The 17060-nt window shown below is 35.5% G+C and overlaps 1 non-coding gene across 1 annotated transcript; it reads left to right on the plus strand.

Moving 5' to 3' along the window:
- The first annotated feature begins 5610 nt into the window (after positions 1 to 5610).
- Positions 5611 to 5716, plus strand: LOC116139984. Its single transcript, XR_004129541.1, has one exon. It is a non-coding gene; the product is annotated as a small nucleolar RNA R71 (small nucleolar RNA).
- Positions 5717 to 17060: the final 11344 nt, after the last annotated feature.

Below are 17060 nucleotides of genomic sequence, written 5' to 3' on the forward strand. Positions count from 1 at the left end.
TAATCAAATGTTCTTTCGTTAGACATGTTCGTTATCTTTGGATATGCTAAACACACCCAATCAAGTACATTAATTAACCACAGTAATGTTCATAATTATAGGATTAACTAATCTACCTTTAGGAAATCTTTAACTATCCTATAATTTATGAACTTCAAATTACTCATGTCAAATATATCATGTCATCTCTTTAATGCATCTAACGATCATGAGAAATTGAATCACTTAGTTTGATATCTATGGGATAACCATTCTAATTTGACAACTTTGGTGACTAACAAATTATACATAATATAGTATCAAACTTAAATAATAACTATAATATTATCCAAGGTCAAAATTGGGTCAATTCAACCTGTTGACCTTTAAGTTTTGCCATTGACCATTAACTTTGACCATTACTGTTAACTTTGACAGTTGACAGTTAACCGTTAACTTTGTCCGTTGAATGGTTTAGTCAATGGTCTGAAACTAGTTTGAATTGTTGACCGATCTGAACCACTAATTGGATTGGTTCACTATATTAGATCCTAACCACGTTTGTTGATCGGATTAGTTTGACCCATTTTTTACTAAATGGGTTGGGCTTTTATGGGTTATACTTAATGGGTTTGGGTCTAAGTTTTCTAATTGAGTTGAATTTGGGTTTGAATTGGGCTCACTTAAAAATATGGCTTGGGCTTCTTTTATTTGGGTTTTATAACTGAAAAAATAGACGTAAACAAAAAATTGGGCTAGATCAACTTAAGGAATAGTGTTATTATATGGGTCAATATTTGACTTGAATTTCTGAAAATATTGACCCGAATTTCTTGAAATATTATGAACCCAAATTTCTAAAGTTTTATTGAAAAAACGTGTCTGGAAAAATTTGATTCCAACCAACTTTCTAGCAACTCAAGAAATTTACAAACCCAATCTAATTTGATAGCCCTCTTATTTGTCAATTTCCAAACATAATTCAATTTTTTTATACCATAAGAACCCTAATTTATGAAAAATCAACTTAATGGAAAATAGATCAGTTTCTAAACTTGGATTTGCCCTGATACCACATGTAAAACTTCATTGCAATTTCATTAATGGCAAAGAAACAATAATATAATCATATTTCTATGCCCTAAATTGCATAAACATAAATATCAAAATATAAAACTTAATGAATTTTCACTATTTAAGAAAAGAGTAATACATACCTGAATCCATGAGTAATCTCTTTATGGAATTGCGAAAGAAGGCATTGTATCTCTCCCTTTATTCCCTTACTGTAATTGCTTATTTCTTTTTTATGGATAAAGAAAACTACGGTAAGGAATAGTTAGGAATAGAGAGAGAATACGTCTTTTATATAGTAGTTTTATTAACTCCCAAACTACAATTATTTTATTAACTGCAATAACCTCTCCATCAAAGGTAAATGAACATCATGCCCCTTAGCTAATTTAATTATTTCAAAATAACCATGGACCATCTTATTTGAATTAATATATTTCTAACACTATGATTACAACAAACAATTGAAAGCTTCATAAACAATTCAATACAAAAATTATGGAAATCACGACCTCTTTCTTTTTCTTAAATCTGAATGCTTTCACCACGGCAATTGCTGTAGTGAAACTCTGGAAATCATGATCCTTCACAGATGAAAAAAATGACAAAAAAGAACGCATCCATTCCTCTTTGATATTTTCATCTATAGCATTTTTAGTTTTTTTGCCTTGGTGGATCTCTCTTATTTAAAAAAATTTCTAGAATCTTGGATTACTAATTGGTGGAATACTAGGCAATCCGAAACTTGCTTGAATGATATTCAAGAAAAGTAAGAGTCTTGAAGAGCAATCACTTGTACCTCTACCGTATCTTACTTACCCTTGTTTCACTTAATCCCTATTAAACTTCTTCTTATGCCCTGACTATAACGAGAATAGAACCTTTCTGAGCGATCTCACTTATTCCTTTACCCGGGAGACAGAGCTATGGCTAGTTCACCCGCCTGTGAGCTACAGACACGGACCTAGCTTGATTCATTCCTTTCTGCAATACCTAAAACAAAGAGGATCGTTTTATCGTGTTTTTGTTCATTTTCCCGTGTTTTTGGCTTGTTTTTAATCGGATTAGCAGGGCAGGTTTGGAGTGGAGGATGAAGACTTAGATTCTGATTCTCTTTCTTCTTTTGCCTATGGTTGACTTCTTGAACTCGGCTTTGACTTCCCCTTGCCTTGCCCACTAGAGCAGTTCCTTCAGCGGAAGAACTAATCCATCCTCCCGTTGATTGATAATGGGTTAGAGAATCTAATCACTTCCTAGTAATGCCATCTCCTCCTTCTGTTCAATCCCTCTTCAATTCTTTGCTTTGTTGGTTTGCTTGCTTGTTGAACTACCAGTGACGGTCAGGGAGTTGACTTCTTGACCTTTAGAAGAGGCAGTTTAGTAACAAGTTCTCATCCAAGTCAACAGTATAGTCATCACCACTCCATTTTGAATAGAAGATCACTTGAAACACAAAATTAACACATTAGGCAACTCTAAACTAACTCAACTAAAAAGAAAAACTCAAAAACACAAAAATAACATAAAATCAAGAGTTCTTAAGTTGCCTTCCAAGAAGCGCTTTATTTCCTATGTCCTTCATCAATTTGGACTATCCACATATATCACACCCCGATCTTTTTCCTTTACAAGAGGCTTCACTCGTTGATGATTCTTGGCCCATGTACTCTTCGTCGGGAGCTTAACTACCCATTGCCACCCTTTGATCTTTCCTTTAGAGATTTGGGCATTCTCATAGGCATCATTTCGCAACTTCAAATTCCATCAGCATACTTGAAATGAGAAGGTGTTAAAGTGAGCTCTTTAGCAGTGGTCACCATCACCACTTTTGACTTGCACGTTTGTATACTCAAATCTTCACAAATTTGTTCTTTATGAGGTGACTTGCTTACGTGTATTGTACACACCTTTAGATTACGATCTTCATCCTCAATCTTCTTTGACTTCATCATGCATCCTTTAAGTTTCAATTTAGGATTATCAACCTTGGAAGTTTCAACTACCGACTTATTCACCGAATCAATTTTGAAGCAAGAGCTAGCTTCGATGGGAACTTTGTAGCCTCAAAGACATTAAATGTCACTTTTTTATCTTGCACCCTTATATTCAGCTTCCCCTCTTGCACATTTATTAAAGCTTTTCTGGTTGCAAAAAATGATCGTCCTAAGATGAGAGGTATCTTTTTATCTTCTTCCATGTCCAACACCACAAAATCATTAGGAAAGATAAACTTATCCACCTTGACCAACACATCTTCAACAATGCCCCATGGATGCTTAATCAATCAATCTGCTAGCTGAAGAGAAACCATTACTGGATCGTTAACGGCTCACCTCATTTGGAATAGAGTCAGCTACTGGCTCATGAGAGAGAACAAGCCGAGTTTGAGCCTGCCTTGGCTCCGCTTGTTAGGCTTGTGAGCCGAGCTAGGCTCAAATTATTAGGGCGTTTTAGGGGTTTTATAAAGTATGGGGGATTAAACTAAAATTTTTAAAACAAAAGTTCGTAAAAATGAAGAAAACCCCCTGATGTTAAAATCCCTAAAAATGCGACTAAAACCCTTTGACGTAATACCAAACCAAATCAAACTATTTGAGAAACAGAAGCCATTAGAGAGAGAGAAAAGAAGAGAAAGCAAAGGAGTAATAGGTACCAAAAAGAGAAGAGAAAGATGGGTTAAAAGGAAAAAAAAGGGTTACGGGAAAGTTAAAAGAAAATAAGTTAAATTTTCTTTTCAATTTGAAACATGGGTCTTGTTACCGAAAGAGAGATCAAAAACCAAAAGAAAATATAAAACCCTAGAGCAAAAAGGTAGTGAGAATACCTTCAGAGTTGGTGGAGAGAGCAAGGGAACAAGGATAAAGAAAGAAATGAAGAGAAAAGAAGAGAAGGCAGAGGAGTAATAAATTAGAGAGAGAGAAAAGAAGAGAAAGCAGTAATAAATGAGATTGAGAGAAAAGAAAATAAAGAAAGTAGTAATAAATTAGGGAGAGAGAAAAGAAGAGAAATAAGTAACAAATGAGAGAGAGAAAAGAAGTAATAAATTAGAGAGAGAAGAATTTGCTCTAAATTTTGTTTAAAATATTGCTTTTTTTTTTTATTGGCTTGCAAGCCAGCTTAGCCTAAGCCAGCTAACGAGCCACGCTTGAAATCTTCTCCTCCTTTCACAAGTGGAGCAAAGCAAGAAAATCAGTGACTTGGCTCAGCTCAGCTCAACTTGGCTAAAAAACAGCCCTGATGGTTGGTTTGACTTCACCAATCCCCAATTTTCTAACACCTAAATCACAAAGAACCCTATCAAACTGAACATCTCCTATAGTACAAGGAATACTAAAAATTCCTAGATCTTTAAGCTTTGGAGGCAGCTTCTTCTGGATTATGGTGCTGTATTCTTCTATGAGCATCATTGTTTCTTCCAACTTTCTCTTACTTGAAAGAATCTCCTTCCAGAATTTGGCATAACTCGGCATTTGTTGTAGAGCATCTACAAAAGGAATGTTAATTTGCAATTTTTTTTTTTAAAAACATCAAGGAATTTAAAGAACTGCTTATCCTAATTTGACTCTCTAAGTCTCTGAGGAAATGGCATTGGAGGTGTGTGATTTGCAAGGCTTTGTGGAATCTCCAGAAAAGGTATCTTTTCCTTGGCACATTTTCTTTCTTCGAATCATCTTTTTGTGGCTCTACAACTTTCTCTTCCACAATGATTTCTTCATCAACCTCGTTGTCAGATTCTTCCATCTTTTCTAGGATTTTCTCCTCTTTCTTCTTTGGTTCAGTTTCTTCCAACACTATTCCTCTCCTTAGTGAAATTGCATTCACTTGCTCTCTTGGGTTGGTCATAGTAATACTTGGCAAAGAACTTGGTGTTCTCTCATTCAACTTTTCAAAAATTTGACCCATTTGGACTTCCAAGTTTCGAATAGAAACTCCTTGATTTCTAACATTTGCTCTTGTCTCAATCATGAACTTCTCAAACATATCTTCCAACTGGGACACTCTTTGTTCAACTGGTTGAAGATTTACCACTGGTTGTTGATTAATCACATTTATTTGATTCCCTTGATCACCTTGGTTGCCTTGATTGCTCCAGGAAAGATTCAGATGGTTTCTCCAACCAAGATTGTAGGTGTTTGAATATGGATTGTTTTGTGGTCTTTGATTACCAGCTAAATAGTTAACTTGATCTACTGATGACGATGATGAGGCGAATGAGATCCCTATTTGACATTCAACACTTGCTAAGCATCTGCAAAAAATTCACATGTTACTTGAGGTGTTTGAATGAAATTAACTAGCATAACTCCTATTTGTCTCTAAAGTGCTGCAAGTTGAGTAGTTATTGCAGTGTAAGCATCAATTTCATATAACCCATGCTCTTCTTTAGAATTACTGTCTCGTTAGGCCTTTGATTATTGTTCTTGCCAAGACCTCAAGTAACTCTTAAACTGCAACTAGTGTCTTGTTGTGCAAAGCTCCCTGGATGTTGCATCTACCATTGTTTGAACATTTGGAAGCAACCCATTATAGAAAGTTTGGACTTTCATCCAAATAGGAAAACAATGGTGTGGACACTTTCTCATTAATTCCTTGTATCTTTCCCATGCTTTGTACAAGGACTCATTGTCGCTTTGCACAACAAAGTGATGTCGTTTCTCATTTTTGTTGAAAAGGCTAGTGGGAAATACTTGGCAAGGAACTTTTGTGCTAACTCATTCCAAGTCATGATGGTTATAGCGGTTAGAGACATTATCCATCCCTTTGCCTTATCTCTCAACGAGAATGGAAATAGTCTTAATCTTATGGCATCATTTGTCACTCCATTGGACTTGAATGTATCACAAATCTCCAAAAAGTTTGCTATGCGTAGATTTGGATCATCTCTTGTATCTCCCCTAAACTGTACCGATTATTGAATCATTTGGATGATAGTTGACTTAATCTCAAAGCTATTTGCCTCGATAGGCGGTCTTGTTATGCTCAGACTACATCCCTCAACTTATGGACGTGCAAACTCTCTCAAAGTTTTGTTATCAACCATGACTAGAGGTGGTGTTTGTTTTCTTTCTCTTTCTCTTTTGTCTCTAATATGTCTTCTTGTTGTCCTTTCGATCTCAAGATCTATAGGAACCAAAGTTCGATTTCTCATTCTTCGCATAAACTACATAGAAAAGAAACAGTGTGAGACAAAACAAAAATTCAAATTAGACTAAAATAAAGTAAAACTTAAAATTAAAACTCCAACTTAGCTAAAACTAGAATTTATCAATATTAAAACAGACAATCCCTATCAACGGCACCAAAAACTTGATGCGTGTTTAACTAAAACACATACAAAGTAGCAAGTGCAATATTCGCAAAAAGTAATAGAGTGGTGAAATGAGTATCGTCCCACACAAATTGCATATTAACTACTGATATTTCTAATTTACACTAATTGAAGAACATAAAGAATTTGGATTGATGGGAGACAAAATGAATTAAACTAGAACAAAGTATTAAAACTTTCAAGAAATTAAAACAACACTAAATTAAAGCAAATGGATAAAAATTCTTAAAATAAAGAAGTTAGGGCTTTTAACTTCACCAAGCTATACTAACTTAACCTATGAATTCCGTTCAAATTCTATTGTGATGACTAAAAATCGAACTCCCTAAGATGTTTGGCACTCCCTTTCGGGTTATACCATCCCACTGATGCGTGTTTCCTACAACATGCAATATGTAGCAAGTATACTAATCGCACAAGTAATATACTGATGAGTAGAGTATCGTTCCCACGAGGATTGTAAGCAAAGCACTGAGTTTCATAATGTTTTCTAGTTGAAGCAATCGAATTCTTTGGATTGGTGGGAGCAAATTTTAATTAAAAACAACAAAATGAAATTTAAACTAAGATTAAAACTTAATTAAGAAAGCAATATGTAAACACGGAATATCAATTCAAGTAAAACGGGTAGGGTTTTGACTTCATTTGGATTTTTATGGGTTAAACCTAAAATTACACTACACTCATATTCATATGCAATGGTTGTAAATCGAACTCACTTATATGTTAGACATACCCTCTCGGGCTATGCCTTCCTATTCTTCCTTATTAACCTTCCGCACCCAACAAATTGAAGATTAATAAATCCAAACTCATTAAGTAAAGGAATCCTATAATGATTTCATTAATTCTTGAATCTATCTCTAGCATCCAATACTATAATGGTGATTACCCAAGAAGCCTAACATGACTCATTTCTCAATCTCACCATGTTCATCACATACAACATTAAAAATCAGAGTAACACACAACCAAAGCATATTCATATGAAAATAACACAATCAAACCCTTAACCCATTTAAAATCCAAACTACCATCAAAACCCTAACCCAAAAGAGATTAGTTCATAACTAAATCAATAACACAAAAATGAAAATAGGAAATAAACATGTTCAACATAATGAAATGAGAATAAAGATTAGAAATCTCCCCAAAAGATGAATCCTCTAGTTGGAAATCGAATCTTCTTCCTTTTACAACCTAAATCGCTCAAAGTTCTTAGAAAAGTGCAAAAGTGGCTAAACCTAAAACAAAAACGAAGACCCTGGGCAAAAAGACTAAGTTTTTCTTTTATCCTTCGTCAAGATAACCCAGCCAAACACGCACAGCACGAAACTGTGCGTTTGACAAAATTGAAATAAGTGACTGTCGCCGCGGCGAAGAATAAAGCAGACAAACTCGTCCCTGGCTTACTTCGCCGTAGCGAGGACATTTCCTTCACCGGGAGAAGCTTCTTGAAGAGTTTTGAAATTACAAAACTGCCACTCTGCTTGCTTTTTCGTTTGATTCTTCGATTCTCGGTGCTCTTCCTTGGAAACAAGCTTCATCGTGCTTTATCCTGCTTCAGAACTCTCCTATCTTCTGAGATTCGCTAATTTCTGAGTCAAAAATATCAAATTTTGTTCTTATTTGCTCAAAATGTCCATTTTAACCTAAAATACGAAAAGTAAAGAATTAAGTAACAATTCAGGTCAAAATGCACTAGAAAGTACCTGAAATCCGACAAAAAGGTAATATGAAAAGTGTATAATTCACGGATTATCACGCACCTATTCCTATTAAGTCTCCACACCCAAAAATTGAGACTTAATAGTTTAAGGTCTCTTAAGTGCTGTGGAATTCTATCCAGATTACTAAGGTCGCGTTTATCTATCTGTAGTTTTCACTCAACCAAAGATGTCTATCCCTAGAAGCCATACATGAATTGCCTCTCAGCCTTAACATGTTCAATAAGTCATTTGAATGAAAACCTAGCATCCAAACACAATAAAAAATGGAGATAAATACTTAATCACAACAATTGAAATCAAGAACAATAGGAAATTCATAGATTATGCAAGTATAATCAAGGATCCATCAAAACCCTAACTAAAACAAGTTAGTTCATGATTGAAAGAATAAAGAAGAAGTTTCTTGAATCAAGAACAAGAAAAACAATGCAGAAAAAAACAAAGGAAGCGAAACTGAAATTGCTTTCTTTTGATAACTAACGTTTATAGAATACACATGATGAGTATTTAAGCAAATATTGCATGAACGAGTAAACGACACCATTTTCCTATTTGGCTAATTCCACCTTTGTCCTTCATTCTAAAATTCCCCCATAAACCAAACATTCTCTATTTCTCTTATACTATTCTTATCTTCATATTCCCTCTTCATCATAACATCCTCTTGACTCATTTCACAGTTCACCTATCTACAGTTCTCACAAGCAAATGTATATCAATAGAAAAAGGCAGACTTAATTGATGGCAGACTTAACTGATTTCTTTCTACATTAGCCTTTCCTTTCTAATGACTCTGCCACTTTTAACTTTTCCCTTAGCCACTGAAATCTATGTCCAGACAAGGGTTTGGTTAGTATATTTGCTAGTTGATACTCAGTACCCACGTATTGCACACAGACTCGTTTATCAGCTACCAACTCTCGAACGTAATCCACATCTATTTCAATGTGCTTTATTCTTGTGTGGAAGACAAGGTTAGATGACAAAGCCCCTGCGCTCATGTTGTCACACCACAGAACAGGTGTGGTTGTGATTTCTATTCCAAGTTTTGTGAACAAATTCTTAATCCAAACCATTTCAGTGGCAGTTTGACACAAGGACCTTTACTCTGCTTCAGTAGAGGACAGAGATAAAACCTTTTGCTTTCTTGAGTTCCATTGAATTAAATTCCCTCCAAGAAACATTTCGTACCCACTGGTTGATTTTCTATCGTTCATGTCACTGGCCCAATCAGCATCAGCATCGCCTTCTAAGAAAAATCTCTTAGCTTTGGTGAATATCAAAAATGGTGCCTTGGATGTACCGAAGTACTCTCTTACTAGCAGTCCAGTGAGCAGCCGTAGGGGTCTGTAAGAACTAACTAAGTTATTAACAACAAAGGCTAGATCTGGTCTGGACAAAGTTAAGTATTGTAGGCTACCCACAACTTTCCTATAAAGAGAAGGCTGATCAAATAATTCACCATCCTCTTTGTTGAGTTTCATTCCTAGAGCCATAGGAGTCTGACAAGGCTTTGAATATGCCATGCCAACTTTATTTAAGAAATCCTGAGCATACCTGGTTTGAGTCAAGAGCAGTGAGGAATCATTTCGAGTTGCTTCAAAGCCAAGGAAGTAATTGAGAGACCCTAAAGTTTTGAGGGAAAATTGTTTGTTCAAATCTATCACAATTTACTCAATAAAATTATTATCATTTCCAGTGAGAAGGATATCATCTACATACACCAGTAGATAGATGACTTGGGTTTCTCTTTTGAAATAGAACAAACTGATATCAAAGGTGGAATTCTCAAAGCCCCAAGATAGTAAGACACTTTTCAACTTGTCGAACCAAGCACTATGAGCTTGTTCCAAGCTATACAAGGCTTTATGTAGCTTACAAACATGCTTAGGTAAATTTGGATCAGCAAAACCTTCTGGTTGATACATGTAAACAGTCTCGGTTAGTTCATGATTAAGAAACGCATTGTTGATATTGATTTGTTGAATATCCCATTGATGATGAACTGCCAAGGATAGCATGACTCTTATGGTGACAGATTTGATAACAAGTGAAAAGGTCTCAAAATAATCCAAGCCTGGTGTTTGTTGAAACCCCTTTGCAACTAACCTTGCTTTATAAATTTGCAAGGATCCATTAGAATTTAGTTTAGTTTTAAACACCCATTTGTTTCTTACTATATTCATTCCAGGCATGCAAGGCACCAATTCCCAGGTCTGATTGTTTATAAGAGCATTGTATTCTGTCAGCATTGCATCTTTCCATTCTGATGTGTTTAGAGCCTCAGTCATAGATTTAGGCTCTACTAAGATTGTCTGAGTTGATAGATAGGCAAAGAGGTTGAATGAATTCGACTTGCTTTTGGACCTGGTCACCATCGGATGAGCATTCTGTGTTTGTGACTTAGGAAAGCAAAGATCTACTTCGAACTGAATTCCTAGACCCTTAGAAGAAGGTCTGCACTTTGGATTTGTTGTGCATATGTCAGGTGGTTGATCAGTATGTGAGGGAGAGATGTTGAATTCAGAGCAAGAAGGTAGCATAATAGATTGATTTCTTTGTAGCATAGCAAACTGATTTCTTGTAACCTGGAGCCTGGAATAAGCACTACTGGTGATACATTATTCTGAGCTGTAGAGACTGATTCATGTGGAATTATAGGCAGCATGGTAGATTGATTTCTTTGTAATCTAGAGCCTGGAGTAGGCACTGCTGGTGATACATTATACTGAGTTGCAGGGACTAATTCACGTGGAATTGTAGGATTATGTTGAGTGGACACCACTAGTGATTGATGTTCAGGAGTTGGAACTGCACAAAACTCAATTGAACTTGTGGCTATTGAATCTGATAATGACTGAGCAATTTGGAAGCTGCCAGGAACTTTGGAAAATAGGAGCATTAATCAATCTAGCAACCTCACTATCTTCACATGAAACATTCTTAAAATTAGTTTTGAACAGAAACTCACATTCATTGAACTTGGCCTGCTTAATTATATACAACTTACCTGATGAAGACATACACTTATAGCCTTTGTGAACTAGGCTATAGCCCAGAAATACACATTTCTCAGTATGATAGGAGAACTTTTACTTCTGATAGGGTCTGATGAAGGGATAGCAACAACACCCAAACACCTTTAGGTCATTATTGTTTGGTTCTTGACCAAATGGCATTGTAAATGGAGTTGAATAATCAAAAGAAGCTGAAGGCAGTCTATTTAACAAGAAAACTGCAGTAATAAAGGATTGCCACTAGAAACAAAGTGGCATAGCAGCATGTACAAGTAATGCTAGTCCAAATTCAGTAATGGCTCTATGTTTCCTCTCTACCCGACCATTTTGCCGGTGTAAGTAGGGACATGGATGTTTAAATAGTATGCCATGTTGTTCTAGGTACTTTGAAAATGTCCTAACTCACCTCCCTAGTCTGTTTGCAAACATTTAATCTTATGATTCAACTGTTTTTCAACCAAACAATGAAACTTTGTAAAGATAGGAAATGCTTCAGACTTAGTTTTCAACGGGTACATCCACATAAATTTGCTATAATCATCCACAAAGATGCTGTAGTATCTGAATCCTTCAGAGGATTTAACAAGGGCAGGTCCCCATAAGTCAGAATACACTAATTCAAGTGGAGCTTGTGAGTGAGAATGAGATTTAGGAAATTGTGCTTGTTGCATTTTACCATATTGACAAGCCTCACAAAAGGGTGTTTTATTGCCAAAGTAACCAGATACATTTATTTTGTTTGACACAGCTCTCAAGCTCTTCTCTTGAGGATGGCCTAACCTAGCATGCCATATAACAAAGTAGTACTAAGCTTTGTATCTAGTACAAAATTGATAGGAATACAATTATTTGCTGCCAAATCAGAATTGACTAGAAGGTCCAGCTTGTTGATAAAAGCTGAAAAGACATATTTTGTTAGTGATTCAATTGGATTATTTGTGGAAAAGTGTGTCTAATTTGTGAAATTTAACTTAATTATTTCATAAATGTCTTTTATGGGATCACGGGTATGTTTCGAGTGTTTTTAGGTTCTTAAAGATGATATTCAGATGAAGGATATATCGACGATGAATATGGGACGACAAGAATCAAATGGTTTGTGATTCAGAGCTGAAATGAAGAAGTTAGGGCGATTTGAAGTTAAAGTGAAAATCCTGGAAAGCGCTATAGTTTTGAACATGCGACAGTAATTCAACAATAACTTGAGCTATAGATTTTGGATTGAGATGATTCTTAAACTGTTGGAAATATGATTCAAATGGCTACAATTCTTATGTTTACCACTTGGCAATATTCAAACGTTATCATGCTCAAAAACCACCATCTTGTCAAGATTGCTAGTTCTGGGGTAGAATCAACTATGCCTAGGCACAGTGTTGCGGCACAACTGTGATTCTGGACTTTTTTACATTAAATTTATGACGTGTATTTCCTGTTTTAAGAGTTCTAAAGTGATTAGGATAGTGGGAATCATAATCCTAAAACCCGAGGAGTATAAACAAATGTCTTTAGCTGATTTTTAGGAGATTAGGAGGGAGAGAAGTTCAGCTACTCTTTGGAGATTGCAAATTCCTACAATTTTTAGTCATCAATTAGAGAAGTTTTCTTACTCTTTCTTATACTCATGTTTATGAATATAATGGCTTTTATTATTGAAAGTATGAACTAATTTTATTTTCTATGGCTAAGATGTAGCCCAATTTTATGAATATGCATTGAATTATTTGTTGCTAATTTTTATTAAGTTTTGTTTTAAGTTTTATTATTACGCTTAAAACTTTCAATTCTCAAGGGCCCTAGAGTTGAATGATTTTATGGGTTAGGGTGAAATCGAGAGATGAAACCTAATTAGTCTAAGGTAATAAAACCATAGATTGAGCAAACACTAGAGATAGGTTACCGCAATTTGTGAGGCTTTGGTAAATTCCATAGAACTTAATAATCTCCAATTGCTTAAATCTGATTAGAGATAATTTGGGTTAGTAATTAGGAGTTAATTTGTTAATTGTTCGAGAGAAAGTTAGCGAAATATTAGGGGGTTTGGTCTTTAGAATAAGCTTAATTGGGTTAACGATAATTGTCAATGCATAGGATTAAATTGGTGTGAAATCTATGCCCTAAGTTTAGTCATATTGATTTCCTACTAAAGTGTTAATAAAAGTTTGTTTTTGTTTTGTTTCTAAGTTGTTTTATTTTTCATTGAATCATTCTAAAAATCTAATTAATCAAATAACAATAAGATAGGTTAGTGTGGTACTTGGTATTAGTAATTCCCTTGGGTTCGATATCCGTATTTATACACTTTATTACTTGCACGATTTCGTAGCCTTGTGAAAATCAACAACACTTGTGAAACTGAATCTTTATTCGCTACTACATTAAGTTGAGGACAAAAATCTTGAACTGCAGGTGAGGAAACCATAGATGACATAGCTGCATCAAGAGATCCAAAAGATGGCAAAGAAACGTGCAACTGATGTAGTCCACCTTTCAGGCTCTCTTGTAGAAGTATGTCTTTAGTTGTTTTGTCCTTTATAAAACAATGTGCGGCATGAAATTCAACAATAATGTCATTATCCCTTGTTATTTGCAAAATGCTCAAGAGATTTTTGGCTATACTAGGAACACACAACATATTTCTCAAATTCAACACCTTAGAAGAGAAATCAGAAGGTATAAAGTTAACACCTGTATGTGTAATGGGGACTGTATGTCAATTACCAACCTAAACTTGAGTACCTCCTTGATAAGCTGAGTAAAGAAGCATGTTCTGAGGATCTGCAGTCATGTGTTTGTAGCTCCATAATCTACAAACCAGGTTTGATCATTTAAGGTGTGAGGAGTAGTAGATATGAAGGAACCTTGTTGCTCAGATAGACATGTGATTACTGGATCAGAGGTAACTCATTCACCAGTAATTAGAGCTGTTAAGGATGATGATCAAGGCACATTGTACTATTGTGGTTGAGGCGAAACATAATGTTGAGATGAAGAACCAATTGAGGTATCGGATGGTTGGAGTAGAGCAGCATTGGACTAAGGTAGTTATAAGTGAAAGTTAAATGTAGAGTTGTGATTAGGCTGAGATCCATAGGGTGAATATGAGAAGGGCTGAGAAGGCATGACTCTTGCTGCCATTAGTGCTTGAGTCGAAGCATTAGTGTAATTAGGACTTGTGGTGTTGGCTGAGTTAACAGGAATTGAGCCAGTAAGACCCTGGTATTCATGATTAAAACGATGATAACAGTGGAGAGTAGAATGACCAGTCTTCCCACATACTTGGTAGATAAGTTTAGGTCGAAAATAGCCTTGAATTCTGCCTTGTCCTCTTTGCATGTTGGAACCAAATATCATCATTCCAAGATAGTGAAAAAACCGAGGACGAAATTCAGGTCGGTATTCATGTGAAAACATATTACCACCATCAAAAGATCCATTTTCTCAAGCCAAGTACTGAGAAGGAGAATAGACAGGTTGAACACTTGGATTCTCAAAGTGTAATGATGCACTAAGTGGTATAGAGGCTATCATATTACCATCCTTGAACTGAGAATTTACAGTGGCAGTAGTTTCACTCTGTTTTGTAGCAAGTAATGCTGAAGCTAAATGGTTAGACAAATTAGAATACATATTATGTTGTCTTTCAAGTCGAATTTCATGTTTGTGAAGAAGAAACTGAGTTTCCTATAGAGTAACCTGACTGCTAGTTGCTATTAAGTTGGCTATAACAGCATCATATTTAGGTCCTAGCCTATCTAGTATGTACAATAACAACTCTTCATCATTGACTAAGACTCCACTGGCTACTAACTCATCACTTAATTCCTTCATTTTCAAAACATACTCATTCATAGTAAGTGCATCCTTCTTAGGACTTTGTAAAAGACTTCTTAAATGTAGAGTTCGAGCCTTACAGGCTAAATGAAAGTGCAGTTCTAGTGTGTTCTAGATATCATAGGCAGTAGTACATTTTCCAACGTGACGAAACATAGATTTAGAAATAATAGAATTTAACCAGCTCACCAAGAATTGATCAATTCGTTGCCAGGAGAAGTAGTTAGGTTTACCTATTTTCTTCGGTTGCTCAGACTCATCTGACTTTTCAATTATAAACATCGGAGGACAAACCTTCTCTCTTATGATATGGCCTTTAAGTCCATGACCAGTAAGAGCTAGAGGAATTTGAGACTTCAAATAGTTATAATTTTTTTTGCTCAATTTGACAGAGATTGAAGGTAGCGTTGGCGGTGTAGTTGGATTCTCCATTTGCACCGAGGTATTTTCCATTTGTTTTTCACAGAGAGATTTCCGCAAACAGAAAATTGAACTGAAAGTAAGCTGAATTGAAAAAGAACACAGAAGACGAAAGAACACAAGATCAAATCTTGCAAAGATGTGTGTCTTAAGGCTCTGATACCATGAAAGAATAAAGAAGAAGTTTCTTGAATCAAGAACAAGAAAAAACAATGCAGAGAAAAACAGAGGAAGCGAAACTGAAATTGCTTTCTTTCTATAACTAACTTTTACAGAATACACGTGATAAGTATTTAAGCAAACATTGCATGAAAGAGTAAACGACGCCGTTTTCCTATTTGGCTAATTCCACATTTGTCCTTCATTCTAACAAATGAAAAGAGAGAGAAATATTCTCTAATTTGGAACCCAAATATTCAAAGACTCTTCTTCTCATCAAAACTCCTTTAGAAATGACGAACTCACTTGAAAAATAATCTAAATTTCTTTATATAGCAGCCTAAAACCCTAGGACAAATAACCAACAAAAGCAAAATGCCCCGTATTAAAAAATGAAAATTTCCAATTTTCACCATGGCAAAGCTTTTTCTTCGTCACAGCGAAGTTAGTTATTTCCACAACCTTTAACATTCTAGGGGAAACTTCACCTTGGTGAAGTAAAAACCTTGCCGTGGTGAAGTTTTGTCTTTTAGGCTTGAATTTATAGAATTGCCCTCCGCTTGTCTTTTCACTTGAATCTTCACTCTTCTTGGTTTTCGGTTAGGTCAAGCTTCAAGGGTGCTTCTAATCAACCTTAGAACTTTCAGATCTTTTGAACTATGATCAGAATTGGGTTAACGAGCTCAATTTTGTGCTATTTCTTTCCAAAATAGGATTTAGGCCTAAAACATAAAATAGACTAAATTCAGTAACAATTCAGGCCAGAATCCGATCAGAAGTATTAAAAATCCTACTAAAAGCATAAGAAAAACAATATAATCTTAGGATTATCATGTAGTAACTTCTGGCCACTTGGTTTCCTCTGACAAACTCTACTCCATGCTTAGTAAGGAATTGTAGCGTGACTGATACATGAAGAGTATCCCTTTAACTATAATTAAAAAAGGTCTTCTTAGGATCATGTTCTAAAGTCCATTCTGGTCAATGAAAGTGAAGTTGAACAACACGTTTACTAAGCTGCTTGTGTCAATCATGCTTCTTGTAACAATCTTCTTTCGACTTGTATCATCATGACTATGGTCATCATATGGATGTAGAATGCCATGGTCTATGCATGGTGGTCAAGCTTTTGCTTTGTTTGGCCCTTAATAATTGGGTGATATATTCATGCAATATGTTGATAGACCTATCATTTCCCATGCATACCTTTTCCTACCTCGGTTAGAGTCTCTAGCAAGCGTTGGGGCACCAATAGTGGTGCCTACTTGTTCTCTATTCTAGGTTTTGGTGTTGCCGTTGTTTACTACTACAGGACAGTAACAATACCTTGTTAAGTTTTATTTGCCACAAAAATCAAGTAACCTCCCTGCTTTGACTTGTCCTTTGATGAAGGCTTTAAGGTCATAACAAGCTGAGGTAGTATGGTCGTGATATTTATGATACTCGCAGAATTTTCACTTGTTCATTTTGTTGAATAGGGTGTTTAAGGGAGCCATTTTTTGATATAGGTCATTTTCT

Source organism: Pistacia vera, unplaced genomic scaffold (genome assembly GCF_008641045.1).
Source record: "Pistacia vera cultivar Batoury unplaced genomic scaffold, PisVer_v2 Contig36, whole genome shotgun sequence".
NCBI classification, from domain to species: Eukaryota; Viridiplantae; Streptophyta; class Magnoliopsida; order Sapindales; family Anacardiaceae; genus Pistacia; species Pistacia vera.